Source organism: Podarcis erhardii, assembly GCF_964252035.2.
Source record: "Podarcis erhardii genome assembly, chromosome: 10".
NCBI lineage: Eukaryota > Metazoa > Chordata > Lepidosauria > Squamata > Lacertidae > Podarcis > Podarcis erhardii.
The window spans coordinates 11,102,500-11,122,236 of NC_138500.1; the positions used below are offsets into that span (position 1 = coordinate 11,102,500).

General features: G+C 50.7%; 1 long non-coding RNA gene across 1 annotated transcript in view; it reads left to right on the top strand.

The window, feature by feature from the left end:
- The window catches only part of LOC309352050, a 202,868-nt gene extending 186,497 nt beyond the window's left edge, over positions 1-16,371 (top strand). The window contains exons 2-3 of the long non-coding RNA XR_014161062.1: positions 15,706-15,862; positions 16,327-16,371. This is a non-coding gene — a long non-coding RNA (uncharacterized lncRNA). The remainder of the gene's footprint in view (positions 1-15,705; positions 15,863-16,326) is intronic.
- Positions 16,372-19,737: the final 3,366 nt, after the last annotated feature.

Below are 19,737 nucleotides of genomic sequence, written 5' to 3' on the forward strand. Positions count from 1 at the left end.
GCCTCAACAGGATCTGGTGGGGTGCCAATACTAATGGGGTGTTTTGGTAAGTTTCATAGGATGAGGACTGTATTCAACAAGGTTTCACTCAGTGTACACCCCCTGAAATTAATGACCCTATCTTACCTCTATTAATGTCAATGGGGCCAACTCTGCATGGGATTTACATATGTTTACTATGGTTTATTAAGGGACGTGGGTGGCGCTGTGGTCTAAACCAAAGAGCCTTGGGCTTGCCGGTCAGAAGGTTGGCGGTTCAAATCCCTGCGGCAGGGTGAGCTCCTGTTGCTCAGTCCCTGATCCTGCCAACCTAGCAGTTCGAAAGCACGTCAAAGTGCAAGTAGATACAGTGGTACCTCGGGTTAAGAACTTAATTCATTCTGGAGGTCCGTTCTTAACCTGAAACTGTTTTTAACCTGAAACACCACTTTAGCTAATGGGGCCTCCCGCTGCCGCTGCACTGCTGCAGCGAGATTTCTGTTCTCATCCTGAAGCAAAGTAAACGGCGTTTCCGTGCGCTGCTCTGGTTCGCCAGAAGCGGCTTAGTCATGCTGGCCACATAACCCGGAAGCTGTACGCCGGCTCCCTCAGCCAGTAAAGCGAGATGAGCGCCAGAATCATCCGCGACTGGACCTAATGGTCAGAGGTCCCTTTACCTTTACTATGGTTTATTGCATTTATATGGTATCCTATCTTTTTTCTCCAAGGAGCTCCAGGTGGCATACATGATTCTACCTGCCTTCCTATTTAATCCCCGCAACAACCCTGTGAGGTAGGTTAGGCTTAGAGGCAGTGTCTGGCCCAAGGTCACTGTCAGGGAACTGCCATCGGAGAGACAGGTGGTGGACAGGCTACAGGAGAATAGGAGAGAATCTGCAGTAGAAGAGGGAACCAGCAGGGGGAGTGCAGGAGTCACAGCGGAGGGGAGGCTCTGGGATGCTTCCAGTGAGAGTAGTGGAGAGGTAACGGGACCCCCGTTGGGAACGCCCACCCTTCGCCGGAAACTGTCACGCAGAGAGTCTCGAAAGCGCATGTCTGTCAAAGAGCTTTTATGTTGGCGTAAATTCCGTAGACGCCCACTGTCAGATTCTACCAGCGACTGACGGAGTCATGCTTTGGGGGCTCCGTTAGTGCATCGGTTTGGATGACCAGCCAAACCCCAGAGGGATCAAGCTTTTACGCACAAGCAGCTCACTATCCCATCACAGCAATCTGACAGACTTTGAAAGCAGCTTGTGCAAGCAGAAGGCATCATGAGCGAACCATCCGGAACCGGAGGAGCAGGAGCGGGAGCTGGCGCAGATCCAAGCCTGGAACAAAGGTACAGGGCGTTGGAGGTCCAGCTGGCACTGCAAACGGCGAGGCTCGAGGAGAGGAGGGCTCAAGATGCAGATAAGGGGAAGACCACCCCACTTGCCAGACGGGTGCCTGGACTGGTGCAGAAATTTGGGGGGGATCCCCGGAACTATCAAGCCTTTAGGACAGAGATGCAATATGCTCTCAATCTACTGTTTGATGACTTCCCCGACGAGAACTCTAGAGTGGCGTACGTGATTGGCCATCTAGAGGGAGGGGCGAGGGACTGGGTTCGGCCCCTGATGGCAGCCAATAATGAAATCTTAAAGGACACAATGAAGTTTTTCCGCGCCATGGACTTGATGTTTTCCAGCGAGATCGAGCAGGGAGTGGTGCGCAGGCAGTTAATGGCGTGTAAACAGGGGAGCCGATCTGTACGTGAGTACTGGACTGAGTTCACCATGCTGATTCATAGACTTGGGTGGGACCTTGCTAGTGAACCTATTCAAATGCTGTTTGAAGAAGGTCTCTCTCCGGCAGTGAAAGATGAACTTTCCCGGGCGCCTAGGGCGGAGTCTATGGATCAGCTGACTAAATCAGCGCTGTCCATTGGGGCACACCAGGAAGCTAGAGCTATGGAAAAGCGGGAAGGAAAGGGGGAACGTTGGAAGGACTTCCGCATTCCAGAGATTCCGGAGCAGCCTTTCCCGCCAGCAGAGCCGATGGAACTTGGAACAGCGCGCGCACGCGCAGTTTCAAACACCAGTGAAGGGCGGAAGAAGGAGGGAAAGAGCGGCAAGAGATGCTATCTCTGCCAACAGCCAGGTCACTTTGCCAGAGTCTGTCCGCAAAGGAAGGAATGGCAAGGGATGGCGGGAACTGTTGGGGGGAAGGAGGAAGAAGAAATCACGGAGCCAGTAAAAGCCAACGCCTGGTTGCCAACATCAGGGCACAGCAGCCAGGCCAGGGAGTAATGAATGTGCCCACGCCGGAACCTCCAAGACCAGCGCTTGTGATAGAGGTGTTGCTGGAACTGGCAAACGGACACCCACTGAAGATAAAGGCGCTATTGGATTCAGGTAGCTCATGTAATTTCATGAGCAAAGAGTTTGCAGCTGCACACCAAATACAGACTATCCCATTGAGTAAGCCTTTGCAGGTTACCACGATTGATGGGAGGGAGCTGTTGGGAGGAGAAGTGAGCCAACAGACTGTACCAATGATAATGAGGGTGGCACGACACACCGAACTGATAGCGTTTAACGTAGCCACCTTGGGAGGAGCTCCTATTATCTTGGGTATGAGCTGGCTGGCGCTACACGATCCGCTAGTAGGCTGGCATCAGAGAGTGGTTTCCTTTGGATCAGCACATTGCCTAGAACACTGCAAGGAGGGAGAGGCTCAGGCAGGCGCCAGGGGCACTCTAGCAGGGATGGAAGTGATGGACAAAGGGAGGGTGCCACCACAATACGCTGACTTGCTTGACGTATTCAGCGAAAAAGAAGCAGATAAACTGCCCCCGCACAGACCCTTTGATTGTCAAATTACCTTACTCCCAGGAGCACAATTGCCAGTGGGCAAGCTGTATGCAATGTCAGACAGTGAGATGCAGGAGTTAAGGGAGTTCATTGACAAGAATCTCAAGCGAGGTTTCATCAGAGAGTCACGAGCGGTGGGGGGCAGCCCAGTGTTCTTTGTGGACAAAAAAAACACGGGCAAGCCCAGGCTTGTATGTGATTTCAGGGCCCTAAATGCAGTGTCAGAACCAGTGACTTTCCCTATGCCCAGAATTGATGACATTCTAACACGGGTGAGAAAAGGGAAAATTTTTACCAAGCTGGACCTTAGGGGGGCATATAACTTGATACGTGTGAGAAAGGGGGATGAGTGGAAGACCACTATGTTCACCCCCTTGGGGGCCTTTGAGTACACCGTTATGCCTTTCGGATTACAAGGGGGTTCCGCCTGTTTTCAATCATTCATGAATCACGTCCTGGGGCCACTGCTCTACAAGAACTGCGTAGCGTTCTTAGATGACGTTCTGGTGTACTCAGACAATGAGGAGCAGCATGTGCGAGATGTAAGAGAGGTACTGAGCAAGCTGCGAGAAAACCGGCTGTGGGTGAAACTGGAGAAGTGTCAGTTTCATACCAAGGAGGTGGAATTCCTGGGGTACCGGTTGTCTGACAAGGGATTGGCCATGGATCCCAGCAAGGTTCAAGCGGTACTGGAATGGAAAACACCAAAGACCAAGAAGGACGTGCAAAGGTTCCTGGGCTTCGGAAACTTCTATAGGAAGTTCATCAAAAACTTTGCCCATTTAACAGCGCCCATCACGGATTGTCTTAGTAGCAAAAAGAAATTTGTTTGGACGGGAGAAGCGCAACAAGCGTTCGAACGCTTAAAGCAGGCGTTTGCGTCGGAAGAGCAACTCTTGCACGTGGATCTACAACAACCAATGAGAGTGGAGACTGACGCGTCAGACCGAGCGGTGGGGGCCGTTCTTCTCCAGCCGGGAAAAGATACGTCTGAATGGAGACCGTGTGCATTCTTCTCGCGGAAGTTGAACAAATCAGAGAGGAACTACACAGTGTACGACCGAGAACTGCTCACCATTCATGAAGCATTCCGGAAATGGCGGCACTTGCTGATTGGGGCGCAGCACAAGGTTCAAGTCCGAACTGACCACAAAAATCTGGAATACTGGAGAACAGCCCGAGTGCTGAACCAGAGACAAGTGAGATGGGCCCAGGAGTTCTCCAAATTCCACTTTGAGATTCGTTACGTGCCCGGCTCCGAGAACGTGAGGGCGGACGCTCTTTCCAGGAAACCTGAGTACTTAGAGGGGGAGGGAGCGCCTGAGGCAAGGCATGTAATCCCTGAAGACCGCTGGGTGTGTGGGGCGGCATTGGTGGGGCAGAGGGAACTGATAGAGGGTACGGAGAACGATGAATACGCCCAAGAGAAACTCAGAGAGCTCCGGAGGACAGAGGAGAACACAGGGGGGTTCGAAGAAAAGAACGGGGCGTTGTATTACAAAGGGGCACTGTACATACCCGACGGGGAACTGAGGGGCAGAGTACTCAAGCAGTTGCATGACAGCCCCACAGCGGGACATTTTGGACAGCACAAAACCATGTGGTTGGTTACCAGGGAGTTTTGGTGGCCCAAGGTGAGGGAGGACGTACGGGAATATGTCAGGGGTTGCGACAGGTGCCAGCGAGCGAAAGGAGAGAGGGTGGCGCCAGCGGGGCTATTACAACCCTTACCCACGCCCGAAAGGCCATGGGAGGCAGTATCCATAGATTTTATGACGGACCTGCCAAAATCCAAAGGCAAAACAGCTGTCATGGTGGTGGTAGATCAATTAACCAAGATGTGTCATTTTATAGCTTGTTCACATGCAGTCACAGCGGAGGAAACCGCCAAGTTGTTTGTAGAACATATTTTCAAGTTGCATGGCGCCCCCTTGAGGGTGGTCAGCGACAGAGGGAAACAATTTACTTCCAGGTTCTGGAGGAAACTTATGAGCTTACTTGTGCTGGACCCGGGGGAAAGGTACCGTGAGCGTAGTCTGAGTCCACACGAAGAGGGGCGAGGTCCGAGGCGGAGAGCCGGGCGGGGAACAGGAACGCTGGAACAGGAGGCCGAGCAGGGAACAGGAGCACCGGATGGTCAGGAACAGGAGGCCGAGCAGGGAACAGGAACACAGGAAGGTCCAAAGCCAACAACGACGTTGCTCCCGCAACCTGGGACCGGGCTGACTGGGCTTTTATCCTCTTCTAAGGCCAGGGGCGGTCCCGGCCCCCAGGAGCCCCGCCTCCTCTGGCCTTAAGGCGAGCACTCCTCCTGGGAGCAACCAGTTCCCTTCGCCTCTCTGCCCTAAGCCTCTGCAGATCAGGAGAGGCCGAAGGGTTACTGGGCCCTGGAGGAGGCTCACCTGTAGCCACTGAGTCCTCAAGCCCCTCTGGGGCCTGAAGGGTTTCACCTGGGGCCAGCTCCTGGTGCTCTGCCACAGGTGCAGGCTCTTCAGCATCTAGGCCTTGCCCCAGTTCAGCCGGCCCTGGAGGCGGGGACTCCTGTGCAGGCTGGGATTCCTCTGGTTCATCCTCTGAATCGGAATCCCAGGCCATCACACCATCCCCCCTCCCAGGCCCCCCCCTCAACCGAGGGTCCGGACCCGGCTTGCCGTGGTACGTCGCATGGAACTCTCGGAGGCAGGCAGGTGCGTGGACGTTGGCCGCTGGTTCCCAGGAACGGTCCTCCGGTCCGTACCCCTTCCAGTCAATGAGATACTGCAGCTTTCCCCTGCGGTATCGGGAGTCCAGGATGCGTTCCACCTCGTACTCAGGCTCTCCCTGAACCAACACTGGCTGCGGTCGGGGACGGTTCGGGTGGAACTCGTCGGGTGGGGCCACTGGACTCAGAAGGGACCTGTGGAAGACCGGGTGAACCTTCAGGGTTGCGGGTAACCGGAGACGGAATGCCACAGGAGAGACTTGGTCCACGATAGGGAACGGGCCGGTGAATCGGGCGTCCAACTTCCGCGAAGGTCGAGAGGGGTGGAGGTGGCGAGTGGAGAGCCAAACCAGGTCACCGACGCGAAGTTCCGGCCCCACCTGGCGGTGGCGGTCGGCCTGGGCTTTGTACGCTTCCTTGGCCTGGTGCAGTTGCTCCACCAAAAGCTGTTGCTGGGACTGGAGCTCTTGAAACCACTCTGTCACCGCCGGGACCGCGGATGCCGGCAGCACATCTGGAAACAGCCGTGGATGATAACCGTAACTGGCCTGGAACGGGGTCTGCTGGGTGGACGCATTCACCGCGTTGTTGTAGGCGAACTCCGCCAATGCCAGGTGGTCGACCCAGTCATCCTGCTGGTAGCTGCAGTAACACCGGAGGTACTGCTCCAGCACCGCGTTCGCCCGTTCCGTCTGGCCATCGGTCTGTGGGTGGTAGGCTGACGAGAGGCAGACCTCTGTCCCGAGGGTCTGGTGTAATGCTCGCTAGAACCGGGATGTGAACTGAACGCCCCGGTCGGACACCACGCGCTCAGGTAGGCCATGCAGGCGGAAGACATGCTGAAGGTACAGCTGAGCGGTTTCCTTGGCTGTGGGTACAGATGGGCAGGGGGCGCAGTGCACCATCTTGGTGAAATGGTCGGAGAAAACTAGGAGGCAGGTACAACCACGAGACGGGGGTAAGTCCACTACAAAGTCCAACGAAACCGTGTGCCAAGGGCGCGGTGGAACTGGCAATGGCTGAAGTAGGCCGGGGGGTCGCCCGGTAGGGCCCTTGGCGCGCCGGCAGACATCACAACCAGCAACGTATCGAGCCACATCAGCCTTCAGGCGGGGCCACCAAAACTCACGACTGACCAGATGGGTGGTCCGATACCGTCCAAAGTGCCCCGCTGCTGGGGCATCATGGGCCATCCGGAGAACCTCCAGCCGCAGTGGCCCTGGCGGGATGTACAGACGACCGTGGTGCAGCAGAAGGCCCTGATGCAGGACCAGCCCCAGATACTGTGGGCTGGACCCTTCAGCCAGCTCCTGGAGTCGTTCCTGGGCCCAAGCGTCGACCCGCTGCTGTTTCCGCACCCGAGCCTGCAGTGGCTCCGCCTCCTGGGTGGCCAGGAATGCAGCTGGAGGTAGGATCGTGGTGGGTTCTGCTTGCTGTACCGTGTCTGAGTTGTCTTCAGGTTTCCGGGACAGGGCATCCGCCTTCTGGTTCTGAGAGCTAGGGATGTAGCGGATCCGGAACTGGAACCGGGAAAAGAACAACGCCCACCGGATCTGTCTTTGGTTCAGCTTGCGGGTGGTCTGGAGGTACTCCAGGTTCCGGTGGTCGGTTCTCACCTCCACCGGATGTCGTGCCCCCTCAAGATGGTGGCGCCAGACCTCAAAGGCCACCTTGATGGCCAGTAGTTCCCGCTCCCACACAGTATAGTTACGCTCCGCTGGTAGGAGCTGGCGGGAATAGAAGGCACAGGGTAAGAGTGGCGCTTCAGGTCCATTCTGTTGAGACAAGACGGCACCGAGAGCCGTACTGGAGGCGTCGGTCTCCACCACAAAGGGTCGAGAGGGGTCAGGATGTTGTAAGATTGGCGCCCTCTGGAAACAGGCCTTCAACCCCTGAAACGCCTCCTCTGCCTCCTTGTCCCAGGAAAACGGCGTCTTTGGGCGCAGTAGCCGGGTCAACGGGGTGGTGCGATGAGCATAATCTGCGATGAAGGTCCGGTAGTAGTTGGCGAACCCCAGGAAACGCTGTAGGTCCTTGCAGTTCCGGGGTGCCGCCCATTCTCGAACCGCTGCCACCTTCCCAGGGTCCATCTGCACCCCATCTGGAGAGAGCCGGTGTCCAAGGAAGTCCACAGTCCGCTGATGGAACTCGCACTTGCTGAGCTTTGGGTACAAACGGTGCTCACGCAAGCGCTGCAGCACGGTCCGGACATGTCCCTCATGGTGAGCTGGGTCACGGGAGTAAACCAGTATGTCATCCAAGTACACCACCACGTACTTGTCTAACAAGTCCTGGAACACGTGGTTGATGTAGCGTTGGAACACAGCAGGCGCGTTGCACAAACCGAAAGGCATAACCAAGTATTCGAACTGCCCGTACCGGGTCCCAAATGCTGTCTTCCACTCATCCCCGGCTCGGATCCGAATCAAGTTGTAGGCCCCCCGGAGGTCCAGCTTGGTGAACACCTGTGCCCCTTGCACCCGCTCCAGCAACTCCGAGATAAGGGGCAAGGGGTACCGGTCTGGGATGGTAATTTTGTTCAGGGCTCGGTAATCATGGCAAGGGCGAAGTTCCCCACATTTCTTCTTAACAAAGAGCACTGGTGCCGCGGTAGGCGAGGTGGAAGGCCTAATGAACCCACGCTCCAGGTTCTTGCGCAAGAAGTCCTGCAAAGCCTCGCGCTCTGGCTCTGTTAGAGAATATAAGCGACTCACTGGTAAGGGCGCTCCGGGCTGGAGGTCTATGCCGCAGTCAAAAGGCCGATGCGGCGGCAGCTGGTCTGCCCCCCGTTCCTCGAACACGTCCTGGTAGTCCTGGTACACGGCTGGGAGCGTGGGTGCTGCCTCCTCCGTGGGCGCGGCCGCCAGCGTCTCGGATTGAGCATGGGAACATGGGTCTGGGAAGTGCACAGTCCGTTTGACCCAGTCAATCTGAACGTTGTGAGCTTCCAGCCAGTCCATCCCGAGCACGAGGGGGAACCGGGGCATAGAGGCAATGTCCAAAGTTCGCAACTCCCGGTGCTGCTGGAGACACAGGACCAGGGGCTGGGTCTCCTGAGTAACGGCTCCTGAACATAGAAGCCGTCCGTCAATTGCTTCCACCTGGACCGGTTCTGGCTTGTTCCGAAGTGGCACCTGATGATGGGCAGCAAAAGCAGCGTCCATATAAGAACGGGTTGCTCCTGAATCCACCAAAGCATGGGTAAGAATCCAGGGCCCACCTGGAGGGTATAAACGTACCGGAACCATAAGATGTTGCAAGTCCATTGGTGCGGGCCCATTCTGCGCTGTTTGGGACCCCCGGTAGCTAGGGCCATCAGCTACTGGGGGTTGGCAGTTTCCCTGCGGCTGGCGTTTCTCAGGGCAGGACCGAGCGTAGTGTCCACTTCCGCCACAGTAGAGACATAGATTCCCCTCCCGACGCCGCACCTTCTCTGCGGGGGAAAGGCGTGGCCGCACTGCCCCGAGCTGCATAGGCTCCTCCGATAACTCAGTTGTGACCGTGGGGCTGCCGGAAGAAACTGGTGCCGAGAACTGGAGGTGTCGTCGGCCCCGGGCCTGGCGACGATCCTCCAGCCGATCGTCTATCTGTAGACTCCGTTGAATGAGAGTGTCTAGCGTGGTAGGGCGTTCCATTGTGGCCAGCTGGTCCAGTATCTCGTCCGAAAGCCCTTCGAGATACTGGTCCCGCAATGCCGAGTCGTTCCAGGTCAAGTCCTGTGCCAACAGCCGAAACTCCGTGGTATATGCGGCCACCGTGGACTCGCCCTGTTTCAACTGCCGAATCGCCCGGTTGGCTTGACTCCCTTTCTGGGGGTTGCCGAACGCGGCCTCCAAAAGATTGCAAAACCCCGTATAGTCTGCCAGCAAGGGGGAGTCTTGCCTGAGTAGCGGCAACGCCCACTTGGCCGCCTGGTCCTTTAACAAACTAATCAAAAAGTGCACCTTGGTGCGGTCGTCAGGGAAGTTCCGGGCTCGCCCCTGAATATACAGCTTGGCTTGGGCGAGGAACATGGGAAAGCTGGCCGGGGCTCCATCAAATTTCTCGGGCAAAGCCACTGGGTACTTGCCAGGAGCCGGGGCGTCGGCCCCAGGAGCCGGTAGGGCTTCCAAGCGCTGCTGAAGTGCCGTAACCGCGTCGCTGAGCTGCTGCACGGTGTGAGTCAAGGCCTGGTTCTTCTGGGCCAAAGCCACCAGCGCAGCCACCTGGTCAGCCATGGCTTCTGGCTCTTCCCGAACGCACCCCAACGAAGGGGGAGTGCGGGTGTGGCGGGAGCAAACTGTGCTGGACCCGGGGGAAAGGTACCGTGAGCGTAGTCTGAGTCCACACGAAGAGGGGCGAGGTCCGAGGCGGAGAGCCGGGCGGGGAACAGGAACGCTGGAACAGGAGGCCGAGCAGGGAACAGGAGCACCGGATGGTCAGGAACAGGAGGCCGAGCAGGGAACAGGAACACAGGAAGGTCCAAAGCCAACAACGACGTTGCTCCCGCAACCTGGGACCGGGCTGACTGGGCTTTTATCCTCTTCTAAGGCCAGGGGCGGTCCCGGCCCCCAGGAGCCCCGCCTCCTCTGGCCTTAAGGCGAGCACTCCTCCTGGGAGCAACCAGTTCCCTTCGCCTCTCTGCCCTAAGCCTCTGCAGATCAGGAGAGGCCGAAGGGTTACTGGGCCCTGGAGGAGGCTCACCTGTAGCCACTGAGTCTTCAAGCCCCTCTGGGGCCTGAAGGGTTTCACCTGGGGCCAGCTCCTGGTGCTCTGCCACAGGTGCAGGCTCTTCAGCATCTAGGCCTTGCCCCAGTTCAGCCGGCCCTGGAGGCGGGGACTCCTGTGCAGGCTGGGATTCCTCTGGTTCATCCTCTGAATCGGAATCCCAGGCCATCACATTACTGCACGTAGAACTCAATTTCTCAACTGCCCGGCACCCAGAAACCAATGGGCAAGCGGAAAGGGCAAATGGGGTTTTACAACAATACCTGAGGTGTTATGTAAAAGACAGAGAAAATGATTGGGTGGATAAGTTACCTCTAGCAGAATTTGCCTACAACAACGCGGAGAACGTGTCCACAGGGATGAGTCCCTTCCTGGCAAATTATGGGTGTCACCCCCGGGCATTCCCAGGAGAGGGAGGGGAGAGGTGGAGCATGCCGGCGGCGGAATATTTTTTTGAAGAGATGGAGGCGATCCACCGTCAGCTTCAACTTAACTTAGAGAAAGCCAAGGAAGAATATAAGAAGCAAGCAGACAGAAATAGGAGGGAAGGTGAAACTATAAGGGTGGGGGACCGGGTGTGGTTGTCCACCCAAGGGCTACCGTTCAAGGGCGGGAGTAAGAAATTGAGGCCCAAAAGATTGGGACCCTTTGAGGTCATACAGCAGGTCAACCCAGTGGCATTCAAACTCAGGCTGCCCAGTCACATGAAATTACACCCAGTATTTCACAGGTCATTACTGTCGCCGTACCGAGAGGGACGCGAGTGGGGGGAGCATGAGAGAGAGGCCACCCAAACGCCCGTGATAGAAGAGAGAGAGCGCGACATGAATGTGGCAGGAATCATTGATTCCAGGTGGAAGGGGAATCAGGTGGAATATCTGGTAGAATGGGAGGGGGAAGCAGAGTCGGAAAACACTTGGGTACCAGCAGAGGTAGTCAATGACGAGGTTTTAATAGAAACATTTCATCAGCGTTTCCCAAGAAAACCGCAACCCGTGGCTCGATTTAGAAGGGAACACTTTGGGACCACCGATGAGGAAGGAGAGTTTGAAGGGTTCCCAGAGTCAGGGGTGGGTGAAGAAGCCGACTCCGACGAAGAAGAGGAAGACGGGGAGAGAGACGGTACGCCGTGGCTGGAAGTGTTAGAATCCTCGGACGACGAGGAGAGTTCCTTCAGGGGCTTTCCGCCCTCACCGCCAGTGGGAGAGGAGGCGGGAGGGGGTGAAGGGGGCCCTGGGGGGGAGGTGGATGTCAGGGAACTGCCATCGGAGAGACAGGTGGTGGACAGGCTACAGGAGAATAGGAGAGAATCTGCAGTAGAAGAGGGAACCAGCAGGGGGAGTGCAGGAGTCACAGCGGAGGGGAGGCTCTGGGATGCTTCCAGTGAGAGTAGTGGAGAGGTAACGGGACCCCCGTTGGGAACGCCCACCCTTCGCCGGAAACTGTCACGCAGAGAGTCTCGAAAGCGCATGTCTGTCAAAGAGCTTTTATGTTGGCGTAAATTCCGTAGACGCCCACTGTCAGATTCTACCAGCGACTGACGGAGTCATGCTTTGGGGGCTCCGTTAGTGCATCGGTTTGGATGACCAGCCAAACCCCAGAGGGATCAAGCTTTTACGCACAAGCAGCTCACTATCCCATCACAGTCACCATACGAGCTTCATGCTGGACTGGAGATTTGTTGTTTTTTTAAAAATAATTTTTATTAATTTTCCAATTTTAACAACGAAACAACACCAAACAATACAAACAACAACAAACATAGACACATACATACATTTTTGCTTTCTTAACCTCATTTTCATAAGCCTCTTTTCTCGGACTTCCCCGTACCTTCCCCTTTTTGCATCCTAATTTCAAAATTTTTCAGCAACCCTTTTAGCCAATTATAGTTTAACTTATTCTCCTTTCAATTACACTTTGAATCAAAAGATATATATAGCTGTAATTATACATCTTCCTTTCCCTTAACACTTTAACACTCCTCAATTTTATAGCAATTTTTAAGATATGCTTTAAACTTCTTCCAGTCTTCCTCCACAGTCTCTTTCTCTTGGTCACGGATTCTGCCGGTCATTTCTGCCAATCCCATAAAGTCGATCACTTTCACCTGCCACTCTTCCAGCGTGGGTAACTCTTGTGTCTTCCAATACTTTGCTAGAAGGATCCTTGCTGCCGTTGTGGCGTACATAAAAAAGGTCTTATCCCTCCTTGACACCAATTGGCCGACCATACCCAAAAGAAATGCCTCTGGTTTCTTATGAAAAGTACATTTAAGTACTTTCTTAATTTCATTATAAATCAGTTCCCAGAAGGCCTTAATCTTTGGGCAGGTCCACCAAAGGTGAAAAAAGGTACCTTCGGTCTCATTACATTTCCAACATTTATTATTGGGCAAATGATAAATCTTCGCAAGCTTGGCTGGGGTCATGTACCACCTGTAAATCATTTTCATAATGTTTTCTCTTAAGGCATTACAAGCCGTGAATTTAATACCTGTGGTCCACAACTGTTCCCAGTCAGCAAACATAATATCATGACCTAAGTCCTGTGCCCATCTAATCATGGCTGATTTAACTGTCTCATCAATTGTATTCCACTTCAACAGCAAGTTATACATCCTTGATAAATTCTTCGTATTGGGTTCTAACAATTCAGTTTCTAATTTCGATTTTTCCACCTGGAATCCAATTTTCCTGTCTTGTTTAAAGGCCTCCATTATTTGAAAATAATGGAGCCAATCTCGTACCTTGGACTTTATCTTCTCAAAGCTCTGTAATTTAAATTCACCACTTTCTAGTTCCAAAATCTCAGAATATTTTGGCCAATTAGTTCTCATATTAAGTTTCTTCACCTCTTTAGCCTCCATTGGTAATAGCCACCTGGACTGGAGATTTGGTCCCTCAGGTCACAGTTTGATGTTCTGTCCACTGGAATGCAACACTGGAATGCAACCCTCAATCTGTAGGTTCCTTTGAAATCAGTGGGGCTTAGGTTATGCATGGGTAACACTTCCTTTCCATGACAAACTTGGAGCCAGGAGGAGAGGAAGAGGTTAGGGATGAAATAAAACGAAAACCCCCTAGCATCAGGCCTTGTCCTTAAAACCAAAGTTCCTTTTCTCCGCTGCATTCACCAAGGGGCAGCTGTTACACATTGTAGCCTAGAAAGATAATTGAAAGAAAAATTGATTTTATTGGCTGTAATAAAAAGCAGCTCTTATTACTCTTACAAATTACTCATAATTGCAATTGTCTGGAGAGCGTTTTATCAGCCTGAGTGGGACAGAGCTAAGCTGGGCACACAATAGCTTTTCGTGGGTGATGATTTAACAATGGAGTTTGCTGTTAATGGCCACATAAATTAACTCTGCATGGCAAGCTATGGGTTTCTATAGCTTTGCAAGGCAGAATCTAATAATGTGCATCGCCAGTTTTAGATTTAGCCCTAACTTGGGAAGGATTGGCAGACTTGAGTCGTCCTCAGGCTTCCCTCCCCTGCAATTCTGTATCTCGTTAGCCTGGTACTCGAGTCTCCGATCCAAGATTTCGCTTGTCAAAACTTTCTGTGATTGAGGAGACACTGCAAAGGGGAAGCAGGAGTGAAATACCTGGAAACTGATTCCAAGAAAGGGGTGTGGCGGCTGAATGTGGCCCTCCAGAATTCCTGACCTGGCCCTTGGAATTCTTCCTGGGCCACATCCCACACCAGCCCTGCTTCACCAATTCCTTGAGTGCTTATGCCTGCCTGCAGGACAGCGAGAGATGCATGCGAGTTTCTGCCAAAACTAGCCTGCTGTATCAATGCAGTTTTTGCAGAGATGTGCAGAGATGCTAGGGAAGGATATATTTATTAGATATTACCCTTCCTTCCTCATATGTGTGAGTTCAGCAGAGCACATCCCTTTGCAGCTTAAATGGGAGGCTTCGTTTAAGTAAGCCAGCCTGGATTTTCCTAGTATCCCCCTTTTCTCTCCCTTAAAACAATAATCACACAGTCTTGTAAAAGGTAAAAAATAACATTTACTCGTTCAGAATACTTGTTGAAGAGCAACAGATTCAGCAGCTTTGTTCAGGGTGGCTTAAAATGGTAACAGTTATAAGACATGCTTAAGTCTAGCTTAAAATGGTGTCTGAGCAACAGAGCTCAGGCATGCAGATGTCTTCACATTTCTGGAATGAGGTGAAAGAGCAAATAGCAAGGAGGAATCACCTAGCCAGGTGAGGAGATTATATATCGCTATGGCCTCCCCCTGTTAAGGAACAGTGGGAATGTTTGTCAGAGTTCTCCCTAGCAAACTTAGAGGAAAACTCTGAGCTTCAGCTCCTCTCATATGCCTGTCTAACAAACATGCATTGCTGGTTTGACTGCATTGTAAATATCACACACATTTGTGTTCATTGTTCTGCTCACTTTTTCCTTTCACTGCACGCAGCACCACCATGTAGCCCTCAGAAGGTTGTTCCGAAGGGAACATAGCCTTTGGGACCCAGTAAGGGCATGAAGAGCAACAAAAGGAATCTGGGTGGCTGTGCCATGGCCTGGTGGTTATGAGCCGCTGGTGGCATGGAGACAGGCTTCTTCTTCGGTGGCACTAGATGATGGAGGGTCTGGAAACCAAGCCTGATGAAGAACAGTTGAGGGAGTTGGGTATGTTTAGCTTGGGAAAGAGGAGACTAAGAGGAGATTTGATAGCCATCGTCAGATATCTCAAGCAATGGAGCCATTTGTTTTCTCCTGCTCTGGAAGGTAGGACTCAAACCAAAGGATTCAAGTTATAAGAAAGGAGAAACTTGCTGGCAGTAAGAGCTGTTTGGTAGTGGAATGGACTCCTTCAGGGGCTGGTAGGCTCTTCTTCCTTGGAGATTTTTAAGCAGCAGTTGGAAGGACATCCATCATGTATGCTTTAGTTGAGATTCCACCATTGCAGAGGGTTGAACTAGATGATTCTCGGGGTCCCTTCCAACTCTACGATTCTGCGACTAATACCATGGATTGTTATCCTTGCTAACATTTGAAAGGCCCCATCAGTATTGATACCCCACCAGATCCTGTTCAGCTCATTGAATTTGTACTCTTATTGTTTTAACTGTGTGTTTTTTAACCATTGTGCTCTTTTAATGGGCTTGTTTATTAACAATATTTTAATTATAGATGTTTTAATGCAGTTGTTTCACTATGGGCCAGTTTTACTATGGGCCAGATTCAGCTAAGCTAGTGTGCTTGGATCATGGTATTGCCATGGGGCTTGCCCCCTGCTCTTTTCCTTTGTGCCCCACCTGCCTCCCCCAAATCCAATCTGGAGGGTTAGGAAAACCCCCAGAGCAAGGCACATGTACAATAGAGGGAAGATTGTTCCATCAGTGTGGTGTTTGCCCTCCTAGGTGTGCGACATCCTACTGGGTTCAGAGGGAAAGGGTTAACTAATTGTAAATTGACTAACCAATGGAAAAACAAGGGGAGGAGTTAGAGTTAGGGTGGTTGAGAAGACAGTCTGGAGTTAGAAGAGACAGAGAAGATAAGTCTGTGGGTTGGGCTAGTCTGGTGTGAGAGAGGGAGAGAATTTGTTAAGAGGAGTCAGTCAAACAGTTAAGATATTCAGTCAGAAGTTATTAGGAAGGTATAGGTCCATATAGTTAAAGCTATGGTTTTCCCAGTAGTGATGTATGGAAGTGAGAGCTGGACCATAAAGAAGGCTGATCGCCGAAGAATGGATGCTTTTGAATTCTGGTGCTGGAGGAGACTCCTGAGAGTCCCATAGACTGCAAGAAGATCAAACCATTCTGAAGGAAATCAGCCCTGAGTGCTCACTGGAAGGACAGATCCTGAAGCTGAGGCTCCAATACTTTGGCCACCTCATGAGAAGAGAAGACTCCCTGGAAAAGATCCTGATGTTGGGAAAGATGGAGGGCACAAGGAGAAGGGGACGACAGAGGATGAGATAGTCAGATAGTGTTCTCGAAGCTACCAGCATGAGTTTGACCAAACTGCGGGAGGCAGTGGAAGACAGGAGTGCCTGGCGTGCTCTGGTCCATGGGGTCACGAAGAGTCAGACATGACTAAACAACAACAACAATAGGCCAGTAAAGAAACTAAAGTTAAGATATTGACAGGAATATTATAGGAGAAAACATAAACTTGTTAATGTCTGTAAAATAAACTTGGGGTTTTTTTGTTTACTTTTAACAACTGTCTGGGCTCAGTGTTTTACCAGAGAGTAACTGGTTGGTGGCAGCAGGGAAGTGAGCACAGTGGGGGCGCAGGGATCAATAGACTGTTAAAAGTCCAGGGACCCTGTGGGATCGCCACAATCAGATAAGCATAAATGTTTGCACTGACAGGAAGATTCCCTATGTTTCTCTTAGCATTCTAATTAGGCAAGCAATGATAAGATTTGGAGGAGATTAGAAAAGTGTGCCAACAGAGAGATGCAACTACGCAGAGCTCTTTCCCCTTTTTTTCACCATGCATTTTCTTGGGCCAATGCTCCAGTAAAAAACCATGCCAAATTATAACCAGGTGGCTGATGTCATCTACAGTAGACTTTTAGATGTCTATTTTAAGCATTTAGCATTTTGCTGATTACCCCTTTGGAGACAAGCTGAGCTGCCTTTTTCTAAGTTATCATTTTCAGGTTGCCCACAAACCCAGAGGCAACTCGGCAGCGGCACTTCAACCCTTCTTGTGTTTATGATGCAAAAAAAGGGAGAAGGTCAATTAAAATTGGTATCTCTACTCCTCGCCCCCAGTAGTGCCAATTATAACTGTGTCTCAGAAGATCAAAACAATTTCTCCACTTTTTCGTTGCGTTTTCAGCAGTGGTCAGCCAGATGTATTTTAAAACTCATAAGCAGGGTGTGAAGACAACACACACACACACACACTCCGCTTCCTTTGTTTGTTCTTAATATCTTGGCCAGGGCTTTAACTAGGCTGGATTGTTATAAAGAATGAGGAGTTCACAAGTTTTTTTGTCAGTTCTGCTTACCTGAAAAACACACACTTACTGGTCAAACCAGTAAAATATTGGCTGGTTGGAACTAAAACCCTAGTTTATAGCTACTCTGGGGGAATGTAATAGCTTCATAAATATTTCAAAATATTCTGCTTCTCCATATGGCTCTTTCATTTGTTCTTATCCATAGCCTCTTAACTAAACACAAATATTCTAGTAGGAAGGTTGTAATCATGCTTGACAGACATTTTAAGAATGGTATGTAATGCTCATCTGAAATAGTGGTTTAATTAAACACACACACACACACTTATATAACTTTGCATCTTCCTAAAAACTCACGAAGTGAGACTGACATCCTCCTTCTATAGGATTTGATTGACGGGAAGGAACAGATTGACTTGGCATGTTAGTAGAGCTCATTAATCTTCTTCAAGTACATACAAGAGAAACACAGAGTTTTCTCCACAAGCTGTTACCAGAATGATGCTTCAACTATTTGGACTATTTAGCAGTCAAATGTCACAGACAAATAAAGAAAGGGAAGTGCATTATTTTTATTTTTATTTTTCAATATGTTCTATTACCACTTCTGAGCCCAATCCATAGTTTAGGAAGATACACTGAATGTAGGAATGTTCTGGTTCAGAAAGCTTTTGTTAAAAGGTTTTCTGTTGTCTTTTGTGCTGATTATGGATGGATGAATCTGTCTGATCCAAGTAATTTTCACATACACTCATGCGTATTTGCAATTTTTTAACAAATAAATAAATAAATGCATATTTTGAGCATATTTCAAATGCATTTTGATACTGCTTTTTAAGCGGAAAACTGCAGCATAACATTCAAAGAAGGGTGAAATCCAATAACTTTCCAATCCACACATTAGCCAGGGAAGGTTCACGTCACATTGTTTGGGATTGTAATTCACAGAGATCAAACTAAAGGATGTGAAGCAAAGCTTGAATGAGCTGCAGTTTGGGTTCACAAGAAATAAACTTGTACAGTACCTTGGAGAGTTCCTAGGTAGCAGAGAAGTTGCCCCTGTCTGTATCCCCACCCAACATAAATCTGACCATCAGATAAACCAGTGAAACCATACTCATTCCCTAAAGAAATGTGTGGCGGGAGAAGAAACAAATGTAGCTAACCTTATTTTAAAGAGCTTCTGCAGCCAGAAGTCACAAGAAGCTTGGAAGCCTCATTTGGAAGAGAAAAAGTACCTGAAAGAGGAGTAAGTCTTGCTGAGAAACGCTTTCTTAGTGGTTAAAGTACCGAGGCAAATGGAGGAGGGGAGGGGGAGAGGCAGCTGAGAAGATGTATTATACTGGCTGCATTGCAAGAAAACTTCTGTGTGGAGAATTTGGAAGAGGATACATTGTGCTTAAAACCCCTCAGGAAAGAGTATGACACTGATAGGAATCAATGCAGGAAATATGACAAGCACTATATATATGTGAATGATGTGAAGACTGCCAACATGCTTCAGAAACAGTAAGTCAGCAGTCATAAAAAAGCAAGAAGCTTAAGCAACCTGTTGCCAGATAGTTCTAATGCCCACAAACTTCCAGACTTAGAATTATTTCCATCACAGGCACCATTCAATCCTGAGATCCTAGAGCAGGTGTAGAGGGGGAGTCCACATCCCTCCATGCAGGGCTGTTTTGCAGCTAGAACTCAATTCTGGTACCTCTCAGGTGGGCATCGTTGCTGTAATAAAAAAACAAAGAAGGCATTTTTGGTGAGTTCTGGCACCTCTTTTTCTAGAAAAATAACACTGCCTCTAGGTATTGTTGGACTCCAATGACAGCCAGCTTGATCAGTCAGGGATGATGAGATCTGTAGCGTGGCAACATTGAGAGGAGCACAGCTTTGAACCACTGTGCTGGGAGAGGGATAGTGAAACATCTGAACAAGTCTAAACTTAATTCTCTCCTCCTCTTAGGCAAAGATCACAAGACGACCTGGCTGGTAGCCAGATTCTGCGCCCAGATTTGTAGGCACAGATCATCCTCTAGAATAAAATAGCTTACTAGGGAAATGCTGAAGTGGCCTTCAGAGTCAATTTTTATTGTAGCCCAAATCTCAGTTGTACGGGTGTATGTATATATTTCAATTTTAACTCATGAGCAATTGCTGCAATCTGCTCTGATTGTATATTTTATCTTTATGAACGCTGTTTTTAATTGTATTATGCGAGCTGGTCTTTGACCGTAATAAATTACAGTGGTACCTCAGGTTAAGTACTTAATTCATTCCGGAGCTCTGTACTTAACCTGAAACTGTTCTTAACCTGAAGCACCACTTAACTAATGGGGCCTCCCGCTGCTGCCGCACCGCCGGAGCACGATTTCTGTTCTCATCCTGAAGCAAAGTTCTTAACCCGAGGTCCTATTTCTGGGTCAGCAGAGTCTGTAACCTGAAGCGTATGTAACCTGAAGTGTATGTAACCCGAGGTACCACTGTATCTAAGAAACATCTGAAAATGGACTGAAAACTCAAGCCCCTTGTGGCCACAACAGGGAGGACAATACAGTGGT